The sequence below is a fragment of the Ambystoma mexicanum genome, chromosome 7q (genome assembly GCF_040938575.1).
Source record: "Ambystoma mexicanum isolate Mex_15411 chromosome 7q, UKY_AmexF1_1, whole genome shotgun sequence".
Lineage (NCBI taxonomy): Eukaryota > Metazoa > Chordata > Amphibia > Caudata > Ambystomatidae > Ambystoma > Ambystoma mexicanum.
Window position 1 is genome coordinate 795446294 of NC_090941.1, and position 14555 is coordinate 795460848.

Here is a 14555-nt window from a genome sequence, read left to right on the forward strand (position 1 = left end):
GTGCTTTCTATGTGAAGTAATTAGCCACCAGCTGCGTACGGGCTACCTCACCCCGTGCCCTTTCACATCCCATGCGCAGCGGGCGTGCATGTGGTTGGGGATGTGGGGGCACCACCATGTCCACAGCCAGGCCCCGGCGTGTTGCAACATTGTGCAGGACACATGCTGCCACTATGATCCTGCACACTACTGGGGGAGCGTATAACAGCTGCCCACCAGAACAGTCAAGGGAGCGAAAGCGTGACTTGAGCACTCCGAATGTGCGCTCCACTATGCCCCATGTTGCAATATGGGCTGTGTTGTATCTTACCTCGGGAGGCGTGATGGGGTTCCGAATTGGCGTCATCATGTGTGTGCTCAGAGGGTAGGCACTGTCCCCTGGGGAGGTGGTGATAGGGATCATTAGTGGGGTATTGGCATTACTCTGTATCTGTCATGCATGCGTGTGCTGTGGCATTTCTACTCACCAAGCAGCCATGCATCACCATGCCGCCCAGCTTCCATGTCCCGGTTTAGGGTTGACATCCTGTAAATGAAGCTGTCGTGGGTGGACCCTGGATAGTTGGCATATACTGAGGTGATGATTCCCTTGGCATCACATACTACCTGGACGTTGATGGAATGCCAGTGCTTGCGGTTTCTATAGATGTGCTCAGATGCCCTGGGGGGACTTAGAGCCACATGGGTGCAATCAATGGCACCTAGCACTTTGGGGAATTGTGCCACCCTGTAGAAATCCTGGCTGACAGCCTACCTTTCTGCAGGTGTTCTGGGCAGGTATATGTGCCTGCGGACTGATGGGCATGCAGTGATGATGGCCAACACCTGGTGTAGGCACCGGGACTGCGTGGCCTGTGACACCCCCCCCACTATGGCACTTGTCCGCTGAAATGATCCGGTAGCCAAGAACTGCAGTACATTGAGGACCTTCTCCAGGGGGCTGAGTGCTTGGTAGCACAGGGTGGGTGATGTGAGGTCATCCTCCCACTCACTGACCAGGTCGATTATTATGTGTGGTGGAAACCAGTACCTCCCATACACCTGGTCATCAGGCATACCAAATAGGCTGGTTCTGGGTGTGAAGATTCTGGCCCTGACTATCCTTCTCCTCCTCCTGTGGTATCCCACGGCCACTGCTGCTAGGAACGGTATATTCATCCTGGCGTCTGAGCTTGTTTGTTGTTTGCGCACTCTTTTATGCTGCGCGGGACGTGCGCCGGCTTCATGCTGGCGTACGTGTTTCAGGATTGGACCTTTTATTTTTTGGCGCATTGTAGGCGACCGTGTAAATCTTCCCGCCCACCTCAGGAATACACGTAACACGCTCTCGCAGGCCCAGTCGCGAGTAAATATTCCCGCCCACCCCTGGAATACACGTACCCCATTCTCACAGGCCCAGTCGCGTGTGGAACTTCACGCGCACACCGAAATACACGTACCCTGCAAATTTGCGTGTGAAACTTCCCGCACACCCCGAAATACACGTACCCAGGGCAATCGCGTGTGGAACTTCCCGCGAACCCCGTTATACACGTACCCTGCTGGTATCGCGTGTGGAAGTTCACGCGGACCCATAATACACGTACCCTGATGGAATCGCGTGTGAGACTACCCGCGCACCCCCGGAATACACGTACCCAGGCAAATCGCACGGCTGGGGGGTGGGGGTGCTGGGAGACAGGAGTGGGGGCCTGGTGGAGGGTGCAACACACGCTGGAGACCAAGTAATAATACTGGGTCACACAACCGCTCTCATATGGGGCCCAAGATGGGCACGTATTTATATCTGATTCACGACAATATGTTCAAGTATCCATAATATACCATACTTCTTAGAGAAAAGCTATCACTAATAATCCTTAGTGAGGAAGCAGTTGCCACAATCCACATGTATTAGACTAAAAAAGCCAATGCATTTCGGAAATTATTTCCTTCATCAGGGCGAGTCTCATTGGTGTGGTCAGTGGTGAAAAACAGAACGACCTGCGTTCATGCCCACTCAGCAGTGGGTTGTAAATGACATTATGCACAAAGGCATGGAGAAAATCCACTCGTGCTTACAAGGAAACCAATCTTGTAATACACAGAGAGAAACGATCCTCCACTGTGCAGCTGCAGGGCAGTGACTCAGACTGCAGTCCTGGTGGAGGGTGCCCCTGGATGCAGGGGGGTGGGGGTGCAGGGGGACAGGAGTGGGGGCCTGGTGGAGGATGTCCCTGGATGCAGGGGGGTGGGGTGCAGGGGGACAGGAGTGGGGGCCTGGTGGAGGGTGCCCTACAGTGCTGGGGGGTGGGGGTGCTGGGAGACAGGAGTGGGGGCCTGGTGGAGGGTTCACCCTGGATGCAGGGGGGTGGGGGTGCTGGGAGACATGAGTGGGGGCCTGGTGGAGGGTGCCCCTGGATGCAGGGGGGTGGGGGTGCAGGGGAACAGGAGTGGGGGCCTGGTGGAGGGTGCCCTACAATGCTGGGGGGTGGGGGTGCTGCGAGACAGGTGTGGGGGCCTGGTGGAGGTTGCCCCTGGATGCAGGGGGGTGGGGGTGCTGGGAGACATGAGTGAGGGCCTGGTGGAGGGTGCCCTTGGATGCAGGGGGTGGGGCTGCTGGGAGACAGGAGTGGGGGCCTGGTGGAGGGTGCCCCTGGATGCAGGGGGGTGAGGGTGCAGGGGGACAGGAGTGGGGGCCTGGCGGAGGGTGCCCTACAGTGATGGGGGTGGGGGTGCTGGGAGACAGGAGTGGGGGCCTGGTGGAGGGTGCCCTAGAGTGCTGGGGGTTGGGGGTGCAGGGAGACATGAGTGGGGGCCTGGTGGAGGGTGCCCCTGGATGCAGGGGGGTGGAGGTGCAGGGGGACAGTAGTGGGGGCCTGGTGGAGGGTGCCCCTGGATGCAGAGGGGTGGGGGTGCAGGGGGACAGGAGTGGGGGCCTGGTGGAGGGCGCCCTACAATGCTGGGGGTTGGGGTGCTGGGAGACAGGAGTGGGGGCCTGGTGGAGGGTGCCCCTGGATGCAGGGGGGTGGGGGTGCTGGGAGACATGAGTGGGGGCCTAGTGGAGGGTGCCCCTGGATGCAGGGGGGTGGGGGTGCAGGGGGACAGGAATGGGGGCCAGGGGGAGGGTGCCCTACAATGCTGGGGGGTGGGGGTGCTGGGAGACAGGAGTGGGGACCTGGTGGAGGGTGCCCCTGGATGCAGGGGGTGGGGGTGCAGGGGGACAGGAGTGGGGGCCTGGTGGAGGGTGCCCTACAGTGCTGGTGGGTGGGGGTGCAGGGAGACATGAGTGGGGGTCTGGTGGAGAGTGCCCCTGGATGCAGGAGGGTGGGGGTGCTGGGGGACAGGAGTTGGGGCCTGGTGGAGGGTGCCCCTGGATGCAGGGGGGTGGGGGTGCAGGGGGACATGAGTGGGGGCCTGGTGGAGGGTGCCCTACAATGCTGGGGGGTGGGGTGCTGGGAGACAGAAGAGGGGGCCTGGTGGAGGGTTCAGCCTGGATGCAGGGGGGTGGGGGTGCTGGGAGACATGAGTGGGGGCCTGGTGGAGGGTGCCCCTGGATGCAGGGGGGTGGGGGTGCAGGGGAACAGGAGTGGGGGCCTGGTGGAGGGTACCCTACAATGCTGGGGGGTGGGGGTGCTGGGAGACAGGAGTGGGGGCCTGGTGGAGGGTGCCCCTGGATGCAGGGGGGTGGTGGTGCTGGGAGACATGAGTGGGGGCCTGGTGGAGGGTGCCCCTCGATGCAGGGGGGTGGGGGTGCAGGGGGACAGGAGTGGGGGCCTGGTGGAGGGTGCCCTACAATGCTGGGGGGTGGGGTGCTGGGAGACAGAAGAGGGGGCCTGGTGGAGGGTTCACCCTGGATGGAGGGGGGTGGGGGTGCAGGAGAACAGGAGTGGGGGCCTGGTGGAGGGTGCCCTTCAATGCTGGGGGGTGGGGGTGCTGGGAGACATGAGTGGGGGCCTGGTGGAGGGTGCCCTTGGATGCAGGGGGGTGGGGGTGCTGGGAGACAGGAGTGGGGGCCTGGTGGAGGGTGCCCCTGGATGCAGGGGGGTGAGGGTGCAGGGGGACAGGAGTGGGGGCCTGGTGGAGGGTGCCCTACAGTGATGGGTGTGGGGGTGCTGGGAGACAGGAGTGGGGGCATGGTGGAGGATGCCCTACAGTGCTGGGGGTTGGGGTGCTGGGAGACAGGAGTTGGGGCCTGGTGGAGGGTGCCCCTGGATGCAGGGGGGTGGGGGTGCTGGGAGACATGAGTGGGGGCCTAGTGGAGGGTGCCCCTGGATGCAGGGGGGTGGGGGTGCAGGGGGACAGGAATGGGGGCCAGGTGGAGGGTGCCCTACAATGCTGGGGGGTGGGGGTGCTGGGAGACAGGAGTGGGGGCCTGGTGGAGGGTGCCCCTGGATGCAGGGGTGGGGGTGCAGGGGGACAGGAGTGGGGGCCTGGTGGAGGGTGCCCTACAGTGCTGGTGGGTGGGGGTGCAGGGAGACATGAGTGGGGGTCTGGTGGAGGGTGCCCCTGGACGCAGGAGGGTGGGGGTGCTGGTGGACAGGATTTGGGGCCTGGTGGAGGGTGCCCCTGGATGCAGGGGGGTGGGGGTGCAGGGGGACAGGAGTGGGGGCCTAGTGGAGGGTGCCCCTGGATGCAGGGGGGTGGGGGTGCAGGGGGACATGAGTGGGGGCCTGGTGGAGGGTGCCCCTGGATGCAGGGGGGTGGGGGTGCAGGGTGACAGGAGTGGGGGCCTGGTGGAGGGTGCCCTACAATGCTGGGGGGTGGGGGTGCTGGGAGACAGGAGTGGGGGCCTGGTGGAGGGTGCCCCTGGATGCAGGGGGGTGGTGGTGCTGGGAGACATGAGTGGGGGCCTGGTGGAGGGTGCCCCTGGATGCAGGGGGGTGGGGGTGCAGGGGGACAGGAGTGGGGGCCTGGTGGAGGGTGCCCTACAATGCTGGGGGGTGGGGTGCTGGGAGACAGAAGAGGGGGCCTGGTGGAGGGTTCACCCTGGATGCAGGGGGGTGGGGGTGCTGGGAGACATGAGTGGGGGCCTGGTGGAGGGTGCCCCTGGATGCAGGGGGGTGGGGGTGCAGGGGAACAGGAGTGGGGGCCTGGTGGAGGGTGCCCTACAGTGATGGGGGTTGGGGTGCTGGGAGACATGAGTGGGGGCCTGGTGGAGGGTGCCCTTGGATGCAGGGGGGTGGGGGTGCTGGGAGACAGTAGTGGGGGCCTGGTGGAGGTTGCCCCTGGATGCAGGGGGGTGAGGGTGCAGGGGGACAGGAGTGGGGGCCTGGTGGAGGGTGCCCTACAGTGATGGGGGTTGGGGTGCTGGGAGACAGGAGTGGGGGCCTGGTGGAGGATGCCCTACAGTGCTGGGGGTTGGGGGTGCAGGGAGACATGAGTGGGGGCCTGGTGGAGGGTGCCCCTGGATGCAGGGGGGTGGAGGTGCAGGGGGACAGTAGTGGGGGCCTGGTGGAGGGTGCCCCTGGATCCAGGGGGTGGGGTGCAGGGGGACAGGAGTGGGGGCCTGGTGGAGGGTGCCCTACAATGCTGGGGGTTGGGGTGCTGGGAGACAGGAGTGGGGGCCTGGTGGAGGGTGCCCCTGGATGCAGGGGGGTGGGGGTGCTGGGAGACATGAGTGGGGGCCTAGTGGAGGGTGCCCCTGGATGCAGGGGGGTGGGGGTGCAGGGGGACAGGAATGGGGGCCAGGTGGAGGTGCCCTACAATGCTGGGGGGTGGGGGTGCTGGGAGACAGGAGTGTGGGCCTGGTGATGGGTGCCCTACAGTGCTGGTGGGTGGGGGTGCAGGGAGACATGAGTGGGGGTCTGGTGGAGGGTGCCCCTGGATGCAGGAGGGTGGGGGTGCTGGGAGACAGGAGTGGGGGCCTGGTGATGGGTGCCCTACAGTGCTGGTGGGTGGGGGTGCAGGGAGACATGAGTGGGGGTCTGGTGGAGGGTGCCCCTGGATGCAGGAGGGTGGGGGTGCTGGGGGACAGGAGTTGGGGCCTGGTGGAGGGTGCCCCTGGATGCAGGGGGGTGGGGGTGCAGGGGGACAGGAGTGGGGGCCTAGTGGAGGGTGCCCCTGGATGCAGGGGGGTGGGGGTGCAGGGGGACAGGAGTGGGGGCCTGGTGGAGGGTGCCCTACAGTGCTGGGGGATGGGGGTGCTGGGAGACAGGAGTGGGGGCCTAGTGGAGGGTGCCCCTGGATGCAGGGGGGTGGGGGTGCAGGGGGACATGAGTGGGGGCCTGGTGGAGGGTGCCCCTGGATGCAGGGGGGTGGGGGTGCAGGGGGACAGTAGTGGGGGCCTGGTGGAGGGTGCCCTACAATGCTGGGGGGTGGGGGTGCTGGTGGACAGGAGTGGGGGCCTGGTGGAGGGTGCCCCTGGATGCAGGGGGGTGGGGGTGCTGGGAGACATGAGTGGGGGCCTGGTGGAGGGTGCCCCTGGATGCAGGGGGGTGGGGGTGCAGGGGGACAGGAGTGGGGGCCTGGTGGAGGGTGCCCTACAATGCTGGGGGGTGGGGTGCTGGGAGACAGGAGAGGGGGCCTGGTGGAGGGTGCCCCTGGATGCAGGGGGTGGGGCTGCAGGGGGGCAGGAGTGGGGGCCTGGTGGAGGGTGCCCTACAGTGATGGGGGGTGGGGGTGCTGGGAGACAGGAGTGGGGGCCTGGTGGAGGGTGCCCTACAGTGCTTTGGGGTGGGGGTGCAGGGAGACATGAGTGGGGGCCTGGTGGAGGGTGCCCCTGGATGCAGGGGGGTGCGGGTGCAGGGGGACATGAGTGGGGGCCTGGTGGAGGATGCCCCTGGATGCAGGGGGGTGCGGGTGCAGGGGGACAGGAGTGGGGGCCTGGTGGAGGGTGCCCTACAGTGCTGGGGGGTGGGGGTGCTGGGAGACAGGAGTGGGGGCCTGGTGGAGGGTGCCCCTGGATGCAGGGGGTGGGGGTGCTGGGAGACATGAGTTGGGGCCTGGTGGAGAGTGCCCCTGTATGCAGGGGGGTGGGGGTGCAGGGGGTCAGGAGTGGGGGCCTGGTGGAGGGTGCCCTACAGTGCTGGGCGGTGGGGATGCAGCGAGACATGAGTGGGGGCCTGGTGGAGGGTGCCCCTGGATGCAGGGGGGTGGGGGTGCAGGGGGACAGGAGTGGGGGCCTGGTGGAGGGTGCCCCTGGATGCAGGGTGGTGGGGGTGCAGGGGGGCAGGAGTGGGGGCCTGGTGGAGGGTGCCCTACAGTGCTGGGGGGTGGGGGTGCTGGGAGACAGGTGTGGGGGCCTGGTGGAGGGTGCCCCTGGATGCAGGGTGATGGGGGTGCTGGGAGACATGAGTGGGGGCCTGGTGGAGGGTGCCCCTGGATGCAGGGGGACGGGGGTGCAGGGGGACAGGAGTGGGGGCCTGGTGGAGGTTGCCCCTGGATGCAGGGGGGTGGGGGTTCAGGGGGACAGGAGTGGGGGCCTGGTGGAGGGTGCCCTACAGTGCTGGGGGGTGGGGGTGCTGGGAGACAGGAGTGGGGGCCTGGTGGAGGGTTCCCCCTGGATGCAGGGGGGTGGGGGTGCTGGGAGACATGAGTGGGGGCCTGGTGGAGGGTGCCCCTGGATGCAGGGGGTTGGGGGTGCAGGGGAACAGGAGTGGGGGCCTGGTGGAGGGTGCCCTACAATGCTGGGGGGTGGGGGTGCTGCGAGACAGGTGTGGGGGCCTGGTGGAGGGTGCCCTTGGATGCAGGGGGGTGGGGGTGCTTGGAGACATGAGTGGGGGCCTGGTGGAGGGTGCCCTTGGATGCAGGGGGGTGGGGGTGCTGGGAGACAGGAGTGGGGGCCTGGTGGAGGGTGCCCCTGGATGCAGGGGGGTGAGGGTGCAGGGGGACAGGAGTGGGGGCCTGGTGGAGGGTGCCCTACAGTGATGGGGGTGGGGATGCTGGGAGACAGGAGTGGGGGCCTGGTGGAGGGTGCCCTACAGTGCTGGGGGTTGGGGGTGCAGGGAGACATGAGTGGGGGCCTGGTGGAGGGTGCCCCTGGATGCAGGGGGGTGGAGGTGCAGGGGGACAGTAGTGGGGCCTGGTGGAGGGTGCATCTGGATGCAGGGGGGTGGGGGTGCAGGGTGACAGGAGTGGGGGCCTGGTGGAGGGTGCCTTACAGTGCTGGGGGGTGGGGGTGCTGGGAGACATGCATTGGTGGGCAGTAGTGCAAGGTGACATGTGGGTTGGCTGGGGGGCATGGCCATGGTGGATGGGCTGCCTGCGGGACATGTGCAGGGGTGCAGGGTAGTCCCCTGTGGTGTGGGCCGCCTGCAGGGGCCGTGGAGGGTGTAGAGGGAACAGCTGGGAGGACCCACACGGCCAATTCACGTGTGGGACTCCCCAGCACCCCCGAAATACACGTAGGCTGCTGGATTCGCATGTGGAATTTGCCGCGCACCCGGAGTACACGTACCCTGCTGAAATTGCGTGTGGAACTTCACGCGCACACTGAAATACACGTACCCTGCTAAGTCGCGTGGGAAACTTCACGCTAACCCCGGAATACACGTGCCCAGGCCAATCGTGTGTGAAACTTCCCACGAACCCCGGAATACACGCACACGCTATTTATCACACAGCGGGTGTCCGTGTTTGTCGGTACCCCTTTGCACTTCATTTGTCCTAGAGGGCCACTGTATGGACCATTCATCATAGCTGTATATGGGTGCTTTTTGTTAGCGCACATTTTGGCGCACATTTATTTCAGGCGCAGGGACGCTACCGCCTGCTTTCTTGTGGCGTACTTGTTTGGCCCTTTGCGCGTCTTTGACCGTGCGCTGGTTTGCCCTATTCGATTCCATGAATACGAGTTGTAGACGAGCGTGTGGGCGTTCCGCGCACTTGCCTCCTGTACTTCCCCTGTGTTCCCCATATTTTCACGCGTTGTTCCCGATTCCGAATGTTACGCCCCGTGTTCCGCCTACTTTTGTAATGTGCGCCGCGCTATGTGCGATTTCGCAGCGGCCATGGCGCACGCCATTGGATGACCTGTGCGCCGGCGTGCGCCGCGCACTTTTTCAGGGCACATCCAATATTTTTCTCGCGCACGGACTTCCATGAATCGATGTGCGCTGGTTTCCCTGCGATTTTCGCAGTTGCACTGCGATTTTCGCACTTTTACTGCGAATCGCACTTTTTGCACCTCTGCGCCGGAATTTTCGGCGCACATTAATTCCATGAATCGGCCTGTTAATGAAAACAAGTTTAACATTAAGCTCTATATATTGTATAGCCATGGAAAAATGTCCTTTCTTGACATAGAGCTATGTATACAAGAAAAGCACCTTTGCAATATTCTGTTCCAAAACAAAAAGAAATTAACAAAATACTGGGCATGGCCAGTGGTCTTCGAAAATCAGTGATTCAGAACATCCCTCTCGGTTAATGTCTATTGGCCTAATCAACATCTCAGCAGACACAGCATATGAGAAAGAAGCAAGGAACATCAAACAAAGATTTTGGAGAGATGGTAGAAACACCACATCCGAGGTGAGGGAATCAAGAAATCCAAGGAATGACGAAGGGTCGATGTGCTAGTGCACAGAGCCAAAACCTTAACACCCGCCGCTCAGGGCATCACATCTACCCAATCTTTAGGATTTGGGCACAGCCACTTGCTGCTGTAAAGAATTATAAAAAAATGGCCACATCCTCAGGCTTGATAACAAACTCATTGCACACCTAAAAGAAACGCACACACTCATATGTAGAGTGGCATAAGCTATTAACAGCAACCTATGCCCTAGTTCCTTGCATAGAAATAAAGCAACACACATGACAAGATATAAACATGAACTAAAACACTGCCTATAGTGTTCATATCATTTTCTAGCACCATCATGCCGTTAAAATAAAGAATATGTGAGCATTTAAGTTCAATTCAGAGAAAAGAAGAGTAGCAACGATTGGCTTGACATTGGATAAAAAACCCATGTAGGAAACGAAATATCTGTCATCAGGTTTGCTGCTATCCAACACATTGCAGAATCACCTAGAAAATGAGTCAGAATACGTGCCTAAGACAATATAAGACATGTTTGATTTATCAGTTTGCTGCGGGCACCCATGTTTGGCCTCAAAGAACGTGTGATAACCCAAACATGGACATAAGCAACATACAAGATACAAGTGAGTATCCTTTTCAATCTGTTTTGGACCTTTCTCATATACAAACATGAGACATATCATGTCAACTGAGGTTAGACATGTATTGATTTATGAGAACTGGCATGTATCCATTTGAAATGGATATAATATTGGGATTTTGGTAACAGGTGGTTGTTTCAACATGATCTCGTTAATGTATCTAGAATGGTTATATTTATTAAAAACAGGCAACAATCCACCAGTTTAGCATGAGCCTGACCCCCCTTTTTCCTCTCCTGACCCTGTTTTGCCCTTTGTGCCTATTCCCATTGGTGACCACCGTTTCCCAACCAATTTCCCTTCCTTCACCTTGTCTCTCACACACAAGTAGCTACAACCGGCATTGAAAACACGTTCCAGCAAGCAAGGGCCCCGACCGTCATCACAATGGCTGAATGAAATCACATAAACAAAAATGGCGCCTTGCACTAAGGATGCACATTGATTGATGGCAAGCAGGGATACTTACCCTTATGAAAATTGCTAAATGAAGTAAGACGCGCAAAAATGGCCACCCTCTTGAAGCATGCAGATTATAGTCCCTAAAAATAGAAGCCAAGCATATGTTTTCTGGGGCTTACAGCCCAAACAGCAGATGCGAGCATTCATCCATTCATTTTGAAAAGTAAGCAAAAGAGCAACACCCATCAAAGAAGGTTTCCAATCACAAACCTTCCTCATTGCTTTTCTAGTTCTGAAACCAAACCTCTCTATGCGTGTGCATGTTCTTTAGAACATATAAGGACAAGAGAGGCCTGAGGAAACTATACATTTGTGTTAAACTATCAGCTTCGGGAACGATCAATATATCCTAAATTGCATGGCCAAATTTAAATTTGATGCATGGTCAATCTTAACCAAACCTATATAAAGCAGGCACTAAGAATACGGTCAGTCTAAATGTAGGAATCCTGTTAACCCCCTCGCTAACCAAAAAGATGACTTTCATCTCAAGTGTAAAATGTTAAATACGTATCAGATCATAAAGTGCATGTTGAATGTATGTAAACGCTAGGAGTACATTTGAAGCTCAAAACCATTAACCATCGCTAGGCAGTATTACTATCAAAACCATCCACAAATCTGCTCTATCTAGTCCTTAGACATTTTCCTCACCATATCCCTTCCAAATAACAATTTAAGTGCACATCATGAATTCATGAAGGGCTTTTTTAAACATTTGTGGGTTAATCCATAGTATCCTGTCCTTGGACATTTTCCCAACTAAATCCCTTCCCAATAAGTATGTACGCATACATCATATATTCGTTTAGAACTGTTTTAAAATTAATTAACCTTATGACTTGCTCTCATCTCACTCTACCTCATGTGATTTTTCCATTATATATCATAACTTTAAGACAATTGGCTTCATTACGAGTCTGGCGGTAACCCTGCTGGTGCTACCGGCGGGTTGCCACCGGACTCGTAATATTTTACCAGTGCCTGACATTCCATTGCCACCGGGAAATTACAACTCCGGCAGCCCGGGAAGTAAGACGCCGGCAAAATGTAAATCCCCATTCCCATAGAGTCCCACAGGACTCTTTGGGAGTGGGGACATGGAAGCGCTGGCACCATTACTAATGGCGCCAGCGCCATCTGTGAAGTGCTTGCTTACCCTGGCCGCTGCGTCCGGCAGGGACAGACCTATCGGGCACTGCAGGCACGGCAGGCAAACAGAGTTTACCAGTCCAGAAACAAGGGTGCTGGTGAGCTTACTGGCAGCATTGTTTCCGGTCCGGCAAACTTATAATGAGGCCAAATGTGTTGTTCACATGAACATATTGGTCAATTGTTCTAAATGGTTGTTTTCTGATTCGCAGCGAACAAAGTAGGGAAAACGTTTTTGCTAGTGTTTTTGATTTGCTTAGGCCTTGAGGCAACACCCTGCAATGTGAAACACATGTCCACTGACTTTGTTTAAAATAAATCCCTACTTAAGTACAAATAATCTTTTTAAACCTGTTTTGAAAGATTGGAAACGTAAAACGTAAGCAAAAGAGCAGTATAAGGAATATGTAGAAAGAGGGAGTTAGAAGGTGTTTTGTTTCGGTTTACGCTGAATGATAGAGGTGAGTCCCATGTTCAGATGAACGTGACATCAACTGAAATGTGTTAAGGTTACATTTTGTTCCTATACATGTATTGTGGATATGCATGAAGCTGGCTAGATTTCTCTATTTGGTGGATGACACCCACCGTGCCTACTTGCTTTCAGACTTCATTACCTTCCTAAGGCCCCTTTCAAAGCATGATGGTAATATAATGGCATTGCAATCATGTGAAAGGAGTGAATACATGAGAAGAGCATGTCTGGGGTTGCTTGTGTTTACATGTGGAAGGGGAACTGTCAAAGGGATTGAGGCTGGACTGCTCCCGTTGGTGGAAGTGTTTGACTGATGTGCATTTGGCTGGTGCCCTTTTGCAATGGCACAGGTGGGCTTAAAAACAGTGGTGTGGACGGTTGTCGGGAGCTACGGCAATGGTTAAGTGGTTAGCGTAGATTCGAAACCTTCCATCCATTATGTTGCTGTTTATACAATGAATGGCAGGTCATTAGAAGCTATGTTTCATTTACCAGCTGCATTGTGGGGTTGCGCTGACATTCTGGGAATGTTCTTTCTCTATTTTCTTTGCTTGCCGTGAGCAGTCCATTTTTCACATTTTCTGCAGCCATCCATTTTACTTCACCCAGCAGTTTCCATGAGCCTATGAGCTTATTCTCTTCTCTGCCATCCATTCTGCAAATGCTTCCTAATGCACAAGAAGAGCTCATTTCTAGCGACTATGCTAAAATAACCTTGAAGACTGGGGTAGGTGTTGTTGTCGCATTGGGGAGGGGTCATAATCCAAAGCAATATTGTCCCCTCTGGGGTCTGTAAGGCTATTAGCACATGGTGGTAACAGCAATACCTATTTTGGAGTTTTGGTGGTGAGGTAAAACATGTTACTTTAAGAGTGAGTAAAGTAAATGGACAAACAGTAATAAGGTTTTATTTGGTTTTATTTTGTAGTATTTAAATAACATGATTGTCATAAAGCATTTTAATTGCAACTTGGTTGAGCTGCTGCAGGTTTAGTATGAGCATGCACTAGGTGTAATGTACAAGGAAACGATTTCTCAACCAAAGACAACCCTCTCACAGAGGAACTGTCCAGGTGATAAAAATCATGCGTGGGAATTGCATTGTTGTCTGCTTCGAGAGACAGAATCTTCAGAATGCAGTCAATAATAGTAGTTAGTGGATGCACTCTCAGCATGCTGATTGACTGTGACGAGGTCAATAATGAACTCCATGTGCATAACCCCCTCTCAGCCATCAGAATGTTTAGAGTGGCGTCAATAACTACTGGTATTAACTGCATTCTGAACATTCTGTACACAGAAACAGGTGGGCAAAGAACAGCTGGTCTGATAGCACAGCGAGTAGAGCGCTCACTTGGACATCTGTGCAGAGCCTGCTGACGCAAGTTTGCATCCCAGCAGGGCCAAACTCAACCTTTCATCCTTCCGAGGTGGATAAATGAGCACCACACACCGTCGGTAATAATAAGCAGCGCCCAGATACCTGAGGGTTCAAAGCGCTATTTAACAAACAAAAGAAAAGTGAAAACATTTGAAAATGTTTTCACTTTCTTGAGAAACCATTTACGTTTATATTACACCTAGTGCATGCGTGTGTTAAACCTGTTCAAGGTCAACAAAGTTCCAACTAAAATGCTTAACTTATGAAGAAAGTCATGTTAATTAAATGCTAGAAAATTAAACCACTTTTAATTTACCAATTCAGTTTATCTATTTACTTTACCAACCATTAAAGTAAAATGTTTTACTTCACCCCCAAAACTCGAAATCATGTATTACTACTACCGCCATGTGCTCAGAACCGCTGAGGGACATATCTTGGTGGTGGTTCATTATCCCGTGATAACGACCACTCCCTCAGTCTATAAGGCTTTATTGTGAGCCCTTATGCTCATCCTCTGTGTGTCCCCACTCCAAATACTTCTTAATGTGCAGCTTCAGAATCCATTTAATAAAAACAAACACGAATGCTACTTATCACTTGCTCAATGTCAATCACATTGCATGTATATTAAATGAATAAGAAAATGCATGCTGTCTTCTCTGCTTTTTCCCAAAAATGTGCATTTCACACAGATTCACGCTGGCTTGACACAGTCAATCTATTGATAGCTTGTCAAGACTTATATATCAACCCTTTGGATTGCTGCTGGTTGAGATGAAAGTCCACCCCTATTATTTTACGCATGTTCCATAGCTCCATTACGCTTCCAAGTGTTACCTTTCACAATAGTCAAAGAGAATCAATGGTAAAACGTGTCATGTTAAATAGCTCCTATTTCTGAAACACCACCTCATATTGAGTTAGGATTGCATCGATTAATCACTGCATGGGGAACATGGAAAGTACTGTCTA